This window comes from Phyllobates terribilis, unplaced genomic scaffold, assembly GCF_046119375.1.
Source record: "Phyllobates terribilis strain yellow unplaced genomic scaffold, ASM4611937v1 Scaffold_393__1_contigs__length_1774422, whole genome shotgun sequence".
Taxonomy (NCBI): Eukaryota; Metazoa; Chordata; class Amphibia; order Anura; family Dendrobatidae; genus Phyllobates; species Phyllobates terribilis.
The window spans coordinates 767,080-782,792 of record NW_027363153.1 but is presented as its reverse complement, the minus strand read 5'-3'; the positions used below and the strand labels follow the sequence as shown (position 1 = coordinate 782,792).

The window sequence follows — 15,713 nt, the reverse complement described above, 5'->3', positions numbered from 1 at the left end:
GAATTCAATGTTTTTTGTTCATTTTGCTTGTTTGTCGGATTTTGGGATGGACTCTTTGGCTTTGCTTTTCTTCTCCTCATTGGATTTTTCATGTTCAAAGTTGCAGAAGCCAGATTACAAGCTCATTTTGGTTCAACTTCAGCAACTGTGCATTGCATTGCCATGTAATGTGATGCAATGCTATCTTTCTAGCTCTCCCTTTTTACTTCCTTTTGGATAAACAGACATATTAGGCAAGCATTTTGGAGCTTTCACCTAAATAACTACAGGTGGTGAGATAAGCTGCACAATATAATTGACCTTTCAGTATATTGTTGCACACACACCATCTATTTAGCAAATGCCCTTGTTATCAACAGCAGCCTTTTAAACTCACCTGAGCTAACAGGTATGTGCGCTGGTTACTCTGCTGCGCTTAAAATTTCTTTTTTGGTTTGCTACAATGCCTTTTCTGAAACGTTGTCTCCTTCTGCTGGAACACTGACTTCTTTCATTTAATGCCTGCAGACTATAAAAGAGAACCCAACCCAAAAAGTTTGGTTGATTAGTCTGTGGCATTCTGTTAAACTGTTGCTTATGGCGGTCTCTGTGAGCTTCTCAGCGACATTCAGCCAGCCAGGTATCCTGCCTGCAGTAGATGGAATGTGGCAATGGAACGCTGGCTGCGCGTGTCATAATAGGCTCTGAGCCTTTATATACATGTGCACAGCAGCAGCCACCTTCAGTCTGCTGCTGGACAGCCAGCAGCAGCAGCAGCAGGAGAGGTATGTAATCAGGAGCCCTCCTGCTAAGGGTAGACAGCTGCTCGTTCCACCCCACCCCCCGCCTTAATTGGTTCTCCTCCCTTCCAACGGTGTTGAGGCGGGTGGGAACAGCAGGGGGTGAAGGTGCTGTGTTTAAAGAGGTGGAGTTATGCAGATCTAAAACGCGTGGATTGCAGCAGCAGCAAGCCGAAAAGTGCAGGCATGTAAGGGATCTAGAGGTTGACAACATGTCTTCTTAACGGGAGTCCAGGAGCTCATCTCCACAAATGGACTTTTCAGGATCCTTGGGTGGCTCCGTAGTTTGAAACCAATTCTGGTTATCGCTTCTCGGCCTTTTGGCTAAGATCAAGTGTAGTATCTGTTCTTATCAGTTTAATATCTGATACGTCCCCTATCTGGGGACCATATATTAAATGGATTTTTAGAACAGGGAGATGGAAAAAGAGCTTGCTCTGTCCACTCCACGCATTGACCTGGTATTGCAGTATCTCCAGGACCGGTGCACCCCTTCTTTAATGCAGTTTCTAAAATCAGAAAGAATTGAATTCAATGTTTTTTGTTCATTTTGCTTGTTTGTCGGATTTTGGGATGGACTCTTTGGCTTTGCTTTTCTTCTCCTCATTGGATTTTTCATGTTCAAAGTTGCAGAAGCCAGATTACAAGCTCATTTTGGTTCAACTTCAGCAACTGTGCATTGCATTGCCATGTAATGTGATGCAATGCTATCTTTCTAGCTCTCCCTTTTTACTTCCTTTTGGATAAACAGACATATTAGGCAAGCATTTTGGAGCTTTCACCTAAATAACTACAGGTGGTGAGATAAGCTGCACAATATAATTGACCTTTCAGTATATTGTTGCACACACACCATCTATTTAGCAAATGCCCTTGTTATCAACAGCAGCCTTTTAAACTCACCTGAGCTAACAGGTATGTGCGCTGGTTACTCTGCTGCGCTTAAAATTTCTTTTTTGGTTTGCTACAATGCCTTTTCTGAAACGTTGTCTCCTTCTGCTGGAACACTGACTTCTTTCATTTAATGCCTGCAGACTATAAAAGAGAACCCAACCCAAAAAGTTTGGTTGATTAGTCTGTGGCATTCTGTTAAACTGTTGCTTATGGCGGTCTCTGTGAGCTTCTCAGCGACATTCAGCCAGCCAGGTATCCTGCCTGCAGTAGATGGAATGTGGCAATGGAACGCTGGCTGCGCATGTCATAATAGGCTCTGAGCCTTTATATACCTGTGCACAGCAGCAGCCACCTTCAGTCTGCTGCTGGACAGCCAGCAGCAGCAGCAGCAGGAGAGGTATGTAATCAGGAGCCCTCCTGCTAAGGGTAGACAGCTGCTCGTTCCACCCCACCCCCCGCCTTAATTGGTTCTCCTCCTTTCCAACGGTGTTGAGGCGGGTGGGAACAGCAGGGGGTGAAGGTGCTGTGTTTAAAGAGGTGGAGTTATGCAGATCTAAAACGCGTGGATTGCAGCAGCAGCAAGCCGAAAAGTGCAGGCATGTAAGGGATCTAGAGGTTGACAACATGTCTTCTTAACGGGAGTCCAGGAGCTCATCTCCACAAATGGACTTTTCAGGATCCTTGGGTGGCTCCGTAGTTTGAAACCAATTCTGGTTATCGCTTCTCGGCCTTTTGGCTAAGATCAAGTGTAGTATCTGTTCTTATCAGTTTAATATCTGATACGTCCCCTATCTGGGGACCATATATTAAATGGATTTTTAGAACAGGGAGATGGAAAAAGAGCTTGCTCTGTCCACTCCACGCATTGACCTGGTATTGCAGTATCTCCAGGACCGGTGCACCCCTTCTTTAATGCAGTTTCTAAAATCAGAAAGAATTGAATTCAATGTTTTTTGTTCATTTTGCTTGTTTGTCGGATTTTGGGATGGACTCTTTGGCTTTGCTTTTCTTCTCCTCATTGGATTTTTCATGTTCAAAGTTGCAGAAGCCAGATTACAAGCTCATTTTGGTTCAACTTCAGCAACTGTGCATTGCATTGCCATGTAATGTGATGCAATGCTATCTTTCTAGCTCTCCCTTTTTACTTCCTTTTGGATAAACAGACATATTAGGCAAGCATTTTGGAGCTTTCACCTAAATAACTACAGGTGGTGAGATAAGCTGCACAATATAATTGACCTTTCAGTATATTGTTGCACACACACCATCTATTTAGCAAATGCCCTTGTTATCAACAGCAGCCTTTTAAACTCACCTGAGCTAACAGGTATGTGCGCTGGTTACTCTGCTGCGCTTAAAATTTCTTTTTTGGTTTGCTACAATGCCTTTTCTGAAACGTTGTCTCCTTCTGCTGGAACACTGACTTCTTTCATTTAATGCCTGCAGACTATAAAAGAGAACCCAACCCAAAAAGTTTGGTTGATTAGTCTGTGGCATTCTGTTAAACTGTTGCTTATGGCGGTCTCTGTGAGCTTCTCAGCGACATTCAGCCAGCCAGGTATCCTGCCTGCAGTAGATGGAATGTGGCAATGGAACGCTGGCTGCGCGTGTCATAATAGGCTCTGAGCCTTTATATACCTGTGCACAGCAGCAGCCACCTTCAGTCTGCTGCTGGACAGCCAGCAGCAGCAGCAGCAGGAGAGGTATGTAATCAGGAGCCCTCCTGCTAAGGGTAGACAGCTGCTCGTTCCACCCCACCCCCCGCCTTAATTGGTTCTCCTCCCTTCCAACGGTGTTGAGGCGGGTGGGAACAGCAGGGGGTGAAGGTGCTGTGTTTAAAGAGGTGGAGTTATGCAGATCTAAAACGCGTGGATTGCAGCAGCAGCAAGCCGAAAAGTGCAGGCATGTAAGGGATCTAGAGGTTGACAACATGTCTTCTTAACGGGAGTCCAGGAGCTCATCTCCACAAATGGACTTTTCAGGATCCTTGGGTGGCTCCGTAGTTTGAAACCAATTCTGGTTATCGCTTCTCGGCCTTTTGGCTAAGATCAAGTGTAGTATCTGTTCTTATCAGTTTAATATCTGATACGTCCCCTATCTGGGGACCATATATTAAATGGATTTTTAGAACAGGGAGATGGAAAAAGAGCTTGCTCTGTCCACTCCACGCATTGACCTGGTATTGCAGTATCTCCAGGACCGGTGCACCCCTTCTTTAATGCAGTTTCTAAAATCAGAAAGAATTGAATTCAATGTTTTTTGTTCATTTTGCTTGTTTGTCGGATTTTGGGATGGACTCTTTGGCTTTGCTTTTCTTCTCCTCATTGGATTTTTCATGTTCAAAGTTGCAGAAGCCAGATTACAAGCTCATTTTGGTTCAACTTCAGCAACTGTGCATTGCATTGCCATGTAATGTGATGCAATGCTATCTTTCTAGCTCTCCCTTTTTACTTCCTTTTGGATAAACAGACATATTAGGCAAGCATTTTGGAGCTTTCACCTAAATAACTACAGGTGGTGAGATAAGCTGCACAATATAATTGACCTTTCAGTATATTGTTGCACACACACCATCTATTTAGCAAATGCCCTTGTTATCAACAGCAGCCTTTTAAACTCACCTGAGCTAACAGGTATGTGCGCTGGTTACTCTGCTGCGCTTAAAATTTCTTTTTTGGTTTGCTACAATGCCTTTTCTGAAACGTTGTCTCCTTCTGCTGGAACACTGACTTCTTTCATTTAATGCCTGCAGACTATAAAAGAGAACCCAACCCAAAAAGTTTGGTTGATTAGTCTGTGGCATTCTGTTAAACTGTTGCTTATGGCGGTCTCTGTGAGCTTCTCAGCGACATTCAGCCAGCCAGGTATCCTGCCTGCAGTAGATGGAATGTGGCAATGGAACGCTGGCTGCGCGTGTCATAATAGGCTCTGAGCCTTTATATACCTGTGCACAGCAGCAGCCACCTTCAGTCTGCTGCTGGACAGCCAGCAGCAGCAGCAGCAGGAGAGGTATGTAATCAGGAGCCCTCCTGCTAAGGGTAGACAGCTGCTCGTTCCACCCCACCCCCCGCCTTAATTGGTTCTCCTCCCTTCCAACGGTGTTGAGGCGGGTGGGAACAGCAGGGGGTGAAGGTGCTGTGTTTAAAGAGGTGGAGTTATGCAGATCTAAAACGCGTGGATTGCAGCAGCAGCAAGCCGAAAAGTGCAGGCATGTAAGGGATCTAGAGGTTGACAACATGTCTTCTTAACGGGAGTCCAGGAGCTCATCTCCACAAATGGACTTTTCAGGATCCTTGGGTGGCTCCGTAGTTTGAAACCAATTCTGGTTATCGCTTCTCGGCCTTTTGGCTAAGATCAAGTGTAGTATCTGTTCTTATCAGTTTAATATCTGATACGTCCCCTATCTGGGGACCATATATTAAATGGATTTTTAGAACAGGGAGATGGAAAAAGAGCTTGCTCTGTCCACTCCACGCATTGACCTGGTATTGCAGTATCTCCAGGACCGGTGCACCCCTTCTTTAATGCAGTTTCTAAAATCAGAAAGAATTGAATTCAATGTTTTTTGTTCATTTTGCTTGTTTGTCGGATTTTGGGATGGACTCTTTGGCTTTGCTTTTCTTCTCCTCATTGGATTTTTCATGTTCAAAGTTGCAGAAGCCAGATTACAAGCTCATTTTGGTTCAACTTCAGCAACTGTGCATTGCATTGCCATGTAATGTGATGCAATGCTATCTTTCTAGCTCTCCCTTTTTACTTCCTTTTGGATAAACAGACATATTAGGCAAGCATTTTGGAGCTTTCACCTAAATAACTACAGGTGGTGAGATAAGCTGCACAATATAATTGACCTTTCAGTATATTGTTGCACACACACCATCTATTTAGCAAATGCCCTTGTTATCAACAGCAGCCTTTTAAACTCACCTGAGCTAACAGGTATGTGCGCTGGTTACTCTGCTGCGCTTAAAATTTCTTTTTTGGTTTGCTACAATGCCTTTTCTGAAACGTTGTCTCCTTCTGCTGGAACACTGACTTCTTTCATTTAATGCCTGCAGACTATAAAAGAGAACCCAACCCAAAAAGTTTGGTTGATTAGTCTGTGGCATTCTGTTAAACTGTTGCTTATGGCGGTCTCTGTGAGCTTCTCAGCGACATTCAGCCAGCCAGGTATCCTGCCTGCAGTAGATGGAATGTGGCAATGGAACGCTGGCTGCGCGTGTCATAATAGGCTCTGAGCCTTTATATACCTGTGCACAGCAGCAGCCACCTTCAGTCTGCTGCTGGACAGCCAGCAGCAGCAGCAGCAGGAGAGGTATGTAATCAGGAGCCCTCCTGCTAAGGGTAGACAGCTGCTCGTTCCACCCCACCCCCCGCCTTAATTGGTTCTCCTCCCTTCCAACGGTGTTGAGGCGGGTGGGAACAGCAGGGGGTGAAGGTGCTGTGTTTAAAGAGGTGGAGTTATGCAGATCTAAAACGCGTGGATTGCAGCAGCAGCAAGCCGAAAAGTGCAGGCATGTAAGGGATCTAGAGGTTGACAACATGTCTTCTTAACGGGAGTCCAGGAGCTCATCTCCACAAATGGACTTTTCAGGATCCTTGGGTGGCTCCGTAGTTTGAAACCAATTCTGGTTATCGCTTCTCGGCCTTTTGGCTAAGATCAAGTGTAGTATCTGTTCTTATCAGTTTAATATCTGATACGTCCCCTATCTGGGGACCATATATTAAATGGATTTTTAGAACAGGGAGATGGAAAAAGAGCTTGCTCTGTCCACTCCACGCATTGACCTGGTATTGCAGTATCTCCAGGACCGGTGCACCCCTTCTTTAATGCAGTTTCTAAAATCAGAAAGAATTGAATTCAATGTTTTTTGTTCATTTTGCTTGTTTGTCGGATTTTGGGATGGACTCTTTGGCTTTGCTTTTCTTCTCCTCATTGGATTTTTCATGTTCAAAGTTGCAGAAGCCAGATTACAAGCTCATTTTGGTTCAACTTCAGCAACTGTGCATTGCATTGCCATGTAATGTGATGCAATGCTATCTTTCTTGCTCTCCCTTTTTACTTCCTTTTGGATAAACAGACATATTAGGCAAGCATTTTGGAGCTTTCACCTAAATAACTACAGGTGGTGAGATAAGCTGCACAATATAATTGACCTTTCAGTATATTGTTGCACACACACCATCTATTTAGCAAATGCCCTTGTTATCAACAGCAGCCTTTTAAACTCACCTGAGCTAACAGGTATGTGCGCTGGTTACTCTGCTGCGCTTAAAATTTCTTTTTTGGTTTGCTACAATGCCTTTTCTGAAACGTTGTCTCCTTCTGCTGGAACACTGACTTCTTTCATTTAATGCCTGCAGACTATAAAAGAGAACCCAACCCAAAAAGTTTGGTTGATTAGTCTGTGGCATTCTGTTAAACTGTTGCTTATGGCGGTCTCTGTGAGCTTCTCAGCGACATTCAGCCAGCCAGGTATCCTGCCTGCAGTAGATGGAATGTGGCAATGGAACGCTGGCTGCGCGTGTCATAATAGGCTCTGAGCCTTTATATACCTGTGCACAGCAGCAGCCACCTTCAGTCTGCTGCTGGACAGCCAGCAGCAGCAGCAGCAGGAGAGGTATGTAATCAGGAGCCCTCCTGCTAAGGGTAGACAGCTGCTCGTTCCACCCCACCCCCCGCCTTAATTGGTTCTCCTCCCTTCCAACGGTGTTGAGGCGGGTGGGAACAGCAGGGGGTGAAGGTGCTGTGTTTAAAGAGGTGGAGTTATGCAGATCTAAAACGCGTGGATTGCAGCAGCAGCAAGCCGAAAAGTGCAGGCATGTAAGGGATCTAGAGGTTGACAACATGTCTTCTTAACGGGAGTCCAGGAGCTCATCTCCACAAATGGACTTTTCAGGATCCTTGGGTGGCTCCGTAGTTTGAAACCAATTCTGGTTATCGCTTCTCGGCCTTTTGGCTAAGATCAAGTGTAGTATCTGTTCTTATCAGTTTAATATCTGATACGTCCCCTATCTGGGGACCATATATTAAATGGATTTTTAGAACAGGGAGATGGAAAAAGAGCTTGCTCTGTCCACTCCACGCATTGACCTGGTATTGCAGTATCTCCAGGACCGGTGCACCCCTTCTTTAATGCAGTTTCTAAAATCAGAAAGAATTGAATTCAATGTTTTTTGTTCATTTTGCTTGTTTGTCGGATTTTGGGATGGACTCTTTGGCTTTGCTTTTCTTCTCCTCATTGGATTTTTCATGTTCAAAGTTGCAGAAGCCAGATTACAAGCTCATTTTGGTTCAACTTCAGCAACTGTGCATTGCATTGCCATGTAATGTGATGCAATGCTATCTTTCTAGCTCTCCCTTTTTACTTCCTTTTGGATAAACAGACATATTAGGCAAGCATTTTGGAGCTTTCACCTAAATAACTACAGGTGGTGAGATAAGCTGCACAATATAATTGACCTTTCAGTATATTGTTGCACACACACCATCTATTTAGCAAATGCCCTTGTTATCAACAGCAGCCTTTTAAACTCACCTGAGCTAACAGGTATGTGCGCTGGTTACTCTGCTGCGCTTAAAATTTCTTTTTTGGTTTGCTACAATGCCTTTTCTGAAACGTTGTCTCCTTCTGCTGGAACACTGACTTCTTTCATTTAATGCCTGCAGACTATAAAAGAGAACCCAACCCAAAAAGTTTGGTTGATTAGTCTGTGGCATTCTGTTAAACTGTTGCTTATGGCGGTCTCTGTGAGCTTCTCAGCGACATTCAGCCAGCCAGGTATCCTGCCTGCAGTAGATGGAATGTGGCAATGGAACGCTGGCTGCGCGTGTCATAATAGGCTCTGAGCCTTTATATACCTGTGCACAGCAGCAGCCACCTTCAGTCTGCTGCTGGACAGCCAGCAGCAGCAGCAGCAGGAGAGGTATGTAATCAGGAGCCCTCCTGCTAAGGGTAGACAGCTGCTCGTTCCACCCCACCCCCCGCCTTAATTGGTTCTCCTCCCTTCCAATGGTGTTGAGGCGGGTGGGAACAGCAGGGGGTGAAGGTGCTGTGTTTAAAGAGGTGGAGTTATGCAGATCTAAAACGCGTGGATTGCAGCAGCAGCAAGCCGAAAAGTGCAGGCATGTAAGGGATCTAGAGGTTGACAACATGTCTTCTTAACGGGAGTCCAGGAGCTCATCTCCACAAATGGACTTTTCAGGATCCTTGGGTGGCTCCGTAGTTTGAAACCAATTCTGGTTATCGCTTCTCGGCCTTTTGGCTAAGATCAAGTGTAGTATCTGTTCTTATCAGTTTAATATCTGATACGTCCCCTATCTGGGGACCATATATTAAATGGATTTTTAGAACAGGGAGATGGAAAAAGAGCTTGCTCTGTCCACTCCACGCATTGACCTGGTATTGCAGTATCTCCAGGACCGGTGCACCCCTTCTTTAATGCAGTTTCTAAAATCAGAAAGAATTGAATTCAATGTTTTTTGTTCATTTTGCTTGTTTGTCGGATTTTGGGATGGACTCTTTGGCTTTGCTTTTCTTCTCCTCATTGGATTTTTCATGTTCAAAGTTGCAGAAGCCAGATTACAAGCTCATTTTGGTTCAACTTCAGCAACTGTGCATTGCATTGCCATGTAATGTGATGCAATGCTATCTTTCTAGCTCTCCCTTTTTACTTCCTTTTGGATAAACAGACATATTAGGCAAGCATTTTGGAGCTTTCACCTAAATAACTACAGGTGGTGAGATAAGCTGCACAATATAATTGACCTTTCAGTATATTGTTGCACACACACCATCTATTTAGCAAATGCCCTTGTTATCAACAGCAGCCTTTTAAACTCACCTGAGCTAACAGGTATGTGCGCTGGTTACTCTGCTGCGCTTAAAATTTCTTTTTTGGTTTGCTACAATGCCTTTTCTGAAACGTTGTCTCCTTCTGCTGGAACACTGACTTCTTTCATTTAATGCCTGCAGACTATAAAAGAGAACCCAACCCAAAAAGTTTGGTTGATTAGTCTGTGGCATTCTGTTAAACTGTTGCTTATGGCGGTCTCTGTGAGCTTCTCAGCGACATTCAGCCAGCCAGGTATCCTGCCTGCAGTAGATGGAATGTGGCAATGGAACGCTGGCTGCGCGTGTCATAATAGGCTCTGAGCCTTTATATACCTGTGCACAGCAGCAGCCACCTTCAGTCTGCTGCTGGACAGCCAGCAGCAGCAGCAGCAGGAGAGGTATGTATTCAGGAGCCCTCCTGCTAAGGGTAGACAGCTGCTCGTTCCACCCCACCCCCCGCCTTAATTGGTTCTCCTCCCTTCCAACGGTGTTGAGGCGGGTGGGAACAGCAGGGGGTGAAGGTGCTGTGTTTAAAGAGGTGGAGTTATGCAGATCTAAAACGCGTGGATTGCAGCAGCAGCAAGCCGAAAAGTGCAGGCATGTAAGGGATCTAGAGGTTGACAACATGTCTTCTTAACGGGATTCCAGGAGCTCATCTCCACAAATGGACTTTTCAGGATCCTTGGGTGGCTCCGTAGTTTGAAACCAATTCTGGTTATCGCTTCTCGGCCTTTTGGCTAAGATCAAGTGTAGTATCTGTTCTTATCAGTTTAATATCTGATACGTCCCCTATCTGGGGACCATATATTAAATGGATTTTTAGAACAGGGAGATGGAAAAAGAGCTTGCTCTGTCCACTCCACGCATTGACCTGGTATTGCAGTATCTCCAGGACCGGTGCACCCCTTCTTTAATGCAGTTTCTAAAATCAGAAAGAATTGAATTCAATGTTTTTTGTTCATTTTGCTTGTTTGTCGGATTTTGGGATGGACTCTTTGGCTTTGCTTTTCTTCTCCTCATTGGATTTTTCATGTTCAAAGTTGCAGAAGCCAGATTACAAGCTCATTTTGGTTCAACTTCAGCAACTGTGCATTGCATTGCCATGTAATGTGATGCAATGCTATCTTTCTAGCTCTCCCTTTTTACTTCCTTTTGGATAAACAGACATATTAGGCAAGCATTTTGGAGCTTTCACCTAAATAACTACAGGTGGTGAGATAAGCTGCACAATATAATTGACCTTTCAGTATATTGTTGCACACACACCATCTATTTAGCAAATGCCCTTGTTATCAACAGCAGCCTTTTAAACTCACCTGAGCTAACAGGTATGTGCGCTGGTTACTCTGCTGCGCTTAAAATTTCTTTTTTGGTTTGCTACAATGCCTTTTCTGAAACGTTGTCTCCTTCTGCTGGAACACTGACTTCTTTCATTTAATGCCTGCAGACTATAAAAGAGAACCCAACCCAAAAAGTTTGGTTGATTAGTCTGTGGCATTCTGTTAAACTGTTGCTTATGGCGGTCTCTGTGAGCTTCTCAGCGACATTCAGCCAGCCAGGTATCCTGCCTGCAGTAGATGGAATGTGGCAATGGAACGCTGGCTGCGCGTGTCATAATAGGCTCTGAGCCTTTATATACCTGTGCACAGCAGCAGCCACCTTCAGTCTGCTGCTGGACAGCCAGCAGCAGCAGCAGCAGGAGAGGTATGTAATCAGGAGCCCTCCTGCTAAGGGTAGACAGCTGCTCGTTCCACCCCACCCCCCGCCTTAATTGGTTCTCCTCCCTTCCAACGGTGTTGAGGCGGGTGGGAACAGCAGGGGGTGAAGGTGCTGTGTTTAAAGAGGTGGAGTTATGCAGATCTAAAACGCGTGGATTGCAGCAGCAGCAAGCCGAAAAGTGCAGGCATGTAAGGGATCTAGAGGTTGACAACATGTCTTCTTAACGGGAGTCCAGGAGCTCATCTCCACAAATGGACTTTTCAGGATCCTTGGGTGGCTCCGTAGTTTGAAACCAATTCTGGTTATCGCTTCTCGGCCTTTTGGCTAAGATCAAGTGTAGTATCTGTTCTTATCAGTTTAATATCTGATACGTCCCCTATCTGGGGACCATATATTAAATGGATTTTTAGAACAGGGAGATGGAAAAAGAGCTTGCTCTGTCCACTCCACGCATTGACCTGGTATTGCAGTATCTCCAGGACCGGTGCACCCCTTCTTTAATGCAGTTTCTAAAATCAGAAAGAATTGAATTCAATGTTTTTTGTTCATTTTGCTTGTTTGTCGGATTTTGGGATGGACTCTTTGGCTTTGCTTTTCTTCTCCTCATTGGATTTTTCATGTTCAAAGTTGCAGAAGCCAGATTACAAGCTCATTTTGGTTCAACTTCAGCAACTGTGCATTGCATTGCCATGTAATGTGATGCAATGCTATCTTTCTAGCTCTCCCTTTTTACTTCCTTTTGGATAAACAGACATATTAGGCAAGCATTTTGGAGCTTTCACCTAAATAACTACAGGTGGTGAGATAAGCTGCACAATATAATTGACCTTTCAGTATATTGTTGCACACACACCATCTATTTAGCAAATGCCCTTGTTATCAACAGCAGCCTTTTAAACTCACCTGAGCTAACAGGTATGTGCGCTGGTTACTCTGCTGCGCTTAAAATTTCTTTTTTGGTTTGCTACAATGCCTTTTCTGAAACGTTGTCTCCTTCTGCTGGAACACTGACTTCTTTCATTTAATGCCTGCAGACTATAAAAGAGAACCCAACCCAAAAAGTTTGGTTGATTAGTCTGTGGCATTCTGTTAAACTGTTGCTTATGGCGGTCTCTGTGAGCTTCTCAGCGACATTCAGCCAGCCAGGTATCCTGCCTGCAGTAGATGGAATGTGGCAATGGAACGCTGGCTGCGCGTGTCATAATAGGCTCTGAGCCTTTATATACCTGTGCACAGCAGCAGCCACCTTCAGTCTGCTGCTGGACAGCCTGCAGCCGCAGCAGCAGGAGAGGTATGTAATCAGGAGCCCTCCTGCTAAGGGTAGACAGCTGCTCGTTCCACCCCACCCCCCGCCTTAATTGGTTCTCCTCCCTTCCAACGGTGTTGAGGCGGGTGGGAACAGCAGGGGGTGAAGGTGCTGTGTTTAAAGAGGTGGAGTTATGCAGATCTAAAACGCGTGGATTGCAGCAGCAGCAAGCCGAAAAGTGCAGGCATGTAAGGGATCTAGAGGTTGACAACATGTCTTCTTAACGGGAGTCCAGGAGCTCATCTCCACAAATGGATTTTTCAGGATCCTTGGGTGGCTCCGTAGTTTGAAACCAATTCTGGTTATCGCTTCTCGGCCTTTTGGCTAAGATCAAGTGTAGTATCTGTTCTTATCAGTTTAATATCTGATACGTCCCCTATCTGGGGACCATATATTAAATGGATTTTTAGAACAGGGAGATGGAAAAAGAGCTTGCTCTGTCCACTCCACGCATTGACCTGGTATTGCAGTATCTCCAGGACCGGTGCACCCCTTCTTTAATGCAGTTTCTAAAATCAGAAAGAATTGAATTCAATGTTTTTTGTTCATTTTGCTTGTTTGTCGGATTTTGGGATGGACTCTTTGGCTTTGCTTTTCTTCTCCTCATTGGATTTTTCATGTTCAAAGTTGCAGAAGCCAGATTACAAGCTCATTTTGGTTCAACTTCAGCAACTGTGCATTGCATTGCCATGTAATGTGATGCAATGCTATCTTTCTAGCTCTCCCTTTTTACTTCATTTTGGATAAACAGACATATTAGGCAAGCATTTTGGAGCTTTCACCTAAATAACTACAGGTGGTGAGATAAGCTGCACAATATAATTGACCTTTCAGTATATTGTTGCACACACACCATCTATTTAGCAAATGCCCTTGTTATCAACAGCAGCCTTTTAAACTCACCTGAGCTAACAGGTATGTGCGCTGGTTACTCTGCTGCGCTTAAAATTTCTTTTTTGGTTTGCTACAATGCCTTTTCTGAAACGTTGTCTCCTTCTGCTGGAACACTGACTTCTTTCATTTAATGCCTGCAGACTATAAAAGAGAACCCAACCCAAAAAGTTTGGTTGATTAGTCTGTGGCATTCTGCTAAACTGTTGCTTATGGCGGTCTCTGTGAGCTTCTCAGCGACATTCAGCCAGCCAGGTATCCTGCCTGCAGTAGATGGAATGTGGCAATGGAACGCTGGCTGCGCGTGTCATAATAGGCTCTGAGCCTTTATATACCTGTGCACAGCAGCAGCCACCTTCAGTCTGCTGCTGGACAGCCAGCAGCAGCAGCAGCAGGAGAGGTATGTAATCAGGAGCCCTCCTGCTAAGGGTAGACAGCTGCTCGTTCCACCCCACCCCCCGCCTTAATTGGTTCTCCTCCCTTCCAACGGTGTTGAGGCGGGTGGGAACAGCAGGGGGTGAAGGTGCTGTGTTTAAAGAGGTGGAGTTATGCAGATCTAAAACGCGTGGATTGCAGCAGCAGCAAGCCGAAAAGTGCAGGCATGTAAGGGATCTAGAGGTTGACAACATGTCTTCTTAACGGGAGTCCAGGAGCTCATCTCCACAAATGGACTTTTCAGGATCCTTGGGTGGCTCCGTAGTTTGAAACCAATTCTGGTTATCGCTTCTCGGCCTTTTGGCTAAGATCAAGTGTAGTATCTGTTCTTATCAGTTTAATATCTGATACGTCCCCTATCTGGGGACCATATATTAAATGGATTTTTAGAACAGGGAGATGGAAAAAGAGCTTGCTCTGTCCACTCCACGCATTGACCTGGTATTGCAGTATCTCCAGGACCGGTGCACCCCTTCTTTAATGCAGTTTCTAAAATCAGAAAGAATTGAATTCAATGTTTTTTGTTCATTTTGCTTGTTTGTCGGATTTTGGGATGGACTCTTTGGCTTTGCTTTTCTTCTCCTCATTGGATTTTTCATGTTCAAAGTTGCAGAAGCCAGATTACAAGCTCATTTTGGTTCAACTTCAGCAACTGTGCATTGCATTGCCATGTAATGTGATGCAATGCTATCTTTCTAGCTCTCCCTTTTTACTTCCTTTTGGATAAACAGACATATTAGGCAAGCATTTTGGAGCTTTCACCTAAATAACTACAGGTGGTGAGATAAGCTGCACAATATAATTGACCTTTCAGTATATTGTTGCACACACACCATCTATTTAGCAAATGCCCTTGTTATCAACAGCAGCCTTTTAAACTCACCTGAGCTAACAGGTATGTGCGCTGGTTACTCTGCTGCGCTTAAAATTTCTTTTTTGGTTTGCTACAATGCCTTTTCTGAAACGTTGTTTCCTTCTGCTGGAACACTGACTTCTTTCATTTAATGCCTGCAGACTATAAAAGAGAACCCAACCCAAAAAGTTTGGTTGATTAGTCTGTGGCATTCTGTTAAACTGTTGCTTATGGCGGTCTCTGTGAGCTTCTCAGCGACATTCAGCCAGCCAGGTATCCTGCCTGCAGTAGATGGAATGTGGCAATGGAACGCTGGCTGCGCGTGTCATAATAGGCTCTGAGCCTTTATATACCTGTGCACAGCAGCAGCCACCTTCAGTCTGCTGCTGGACAGCCAGCAGCAGCAGCAGGAGAGGTATGTAATCAGGAGCCCTCCTGCTAAGGGTAGACAGCTGCTCGTTCCACCCCACCCCCCGCCTTAATTGGTTCTCCTCCCTTCCAACGGTGTTGAGGCGGGTGGGAACAGCAGGGGGTGAAGGTGCTGTGTTTAAAGAGGTGGAGTTATGCAGATCTAAAACGCGTGGATTGCAGCAGCAGCAAGCCAAAAAGTGCAGGCATGTAAGGGTTCTAGAGGTTGACAACATGTCTTCTTAACGGGAGTCCAGGAGCTCATCTCCACAAATGGACTTTTCAGGATCCTTGGGTGGCTCCGTAGTTTGAAACCAATTCTGGTTATCGCTTCTCGGCCTTTTGGCTAAGATCAAGTGTAGTATCTGTTCTTATCAGTTTAATATCTGATACGTCCCCTATCTGGGGACCATATATTAAATGGATTTTTAGAACAGGGAGATGGAAAAAGAGCTTGCTCTGTCCACTCCACGCATTGACCTGGTATTGCAGTATCTCCAGGACCGGTGCACCCCTTCTTTAATGCAGTTTCAAAAATCAGAAAGAATTGAATTCAATGTTTTTTGTTCATTTTGCTTGTTTGTCGGATTTTG

The 15,713-nt window shown here is 44.9% G+C and overlaps 12 non-coding genes across 12 annotated transcripts; all 12 read left to right on the top strand.

The window, feature by feature from the left end:
- The first annotated feature begins 1,083 nt into the window (after positions 1 to 1,083).
- On the top strand, positions 1,084 to 1,274 carry LOC141224644 (U2 spliceosomal RNA). Its single transcript, XR_012291980.1, has one exon. It is a non-coding gene; the product is annotated as a U2 spliceosomal RNA (small nuclear RNA).
- Positions 1,275 to 2,389: 1,115 nt separating this feature from the next.
- On the top strand, positions 2,390 to 2,580 carry LOC141224643 (U2 spliceosomal RNA). Its single transcript, XR_012291979.1, has one exon. It is a non-coding gene; the product is annotated as a U2 spliceosomal RNA (small nuclear RNA).
- A 1,115-nt stretch (positions 2,581 to 3,695) lies between these two features.
- On the top strand, positions 3,696 to 3,886 carry LOC141224642 (U2 spliceosomal RNA). Its single transcript, XR_012291978.1, has one exon. It is a non-coding gene; the product is annotated as a U2 spliceosomal RNA (small nuclear RNA).
- A 1,115-nt stretch (positions 3,887 to 5,001) lies between these two features.
- LOC141224641 (U2 spliceosomal RNA) lies at positions 5,002 to 5,192 on the top strand. Its single transcript, XR_012291977.1, has one exon. It is a non-coding gene; the product is annotated as a U2 spliceosomal RNA (small nuclear RNA).
- A 1,115-nt stretch (positions 5,193 to 6,307) lies between these two features.
- LOC141224640 (U2 spliceosomal RNA) lies at positions 6,308 to 6,498 on the top strand. The gene has a single exon (XR_012291976.1). It is a non-coding gene; the product is annotated as a U2 spliceosomal RNA (small nuclear RNA).
- A 1,115-nt stretch (positions 6,499 to 7,613) lies between these two features.
- Positions 7,614 to 7,804, top strand: LOC141224639 (U2 spliceosomal RNA). Its single transcript, XR_012291975.1, has one exon. It is a non-coding gene; the product is annotated as a U2 spliceosomal RNA (small nuclear RNA).
- A 1,115-nt stretch (positions 7,805 to 8,919) lies between these two features.
- On the top strand, positions 8,920 to 9,110 carry LOC141224637 (U2 spliceosomal RNA). The gene has a single exon (XR_012291973.1). It is a non-coding gene; the product is annotated as a U2 spliceosomal RNA (small nuclear RNA).
- A 1,115-nt stretch (positions 9,111 to 10,225) lies between these two features.
- LOC141224636 (U2 spliceosomal RNA) lies at positions 10,226 to 10,416 on the top strand. The gene has a single exon (XR_012291972.1). It is a non-coding gene; the product is annotated as a U2 spliceosomal RNA (small nuclear RNA).
- A 1,115-nt stretch (positions 10,417 to 11,531) lies between these two features.
- LOC141224635 (U2 spliceosomal RNA) lies at positions 11,532 to 11,722 on the top strand. Its single transcript, XR_012291971.1, has one exon. It is a non-coding gene; the product is annotated as a U2 spliceosomal RNA (small nuclear RNA).
- Positions 11,723 to 12,837: 1,115 nt separating this feature from the next.
- Positions 12,838 to 13,028, top strand: LOC141224634 (U2 spliceosomal RNA). The gene has a single exon (XR_012291970.1). It is a non-coding gene; the product is annotated as a U2 spliceosomal RNA (small nuclear RNA).
- Positions 13,029 to 14,143: 1,115 nt separating this feature from the next.
- Positions 14,144 to 14,334, top strand: LOC141224633 (U2 spliceosomal RNA). Its single transcript, XR_012291969.1, has one exon. It is a non-coding gene; the product is annotated as a U2 spliceosomal RNA (small nuclear RNA).
- Positions 14,335 to 15,446: 1,112 nt separating this feature from the next.
- LOC141224632 (U2 spliceosomal RNA) lies at positions 15,447 to 15,637 on the top strand. Its single transcript, XR_012291968.1, has one exon. It is a non-coding gene; the product is annotated as a U2 spliceosomal RNA (small nuclear RNA).
- The last annotated feature ends 76 nt before the right edge of the window (positions 15,638 to 15,713 follow it).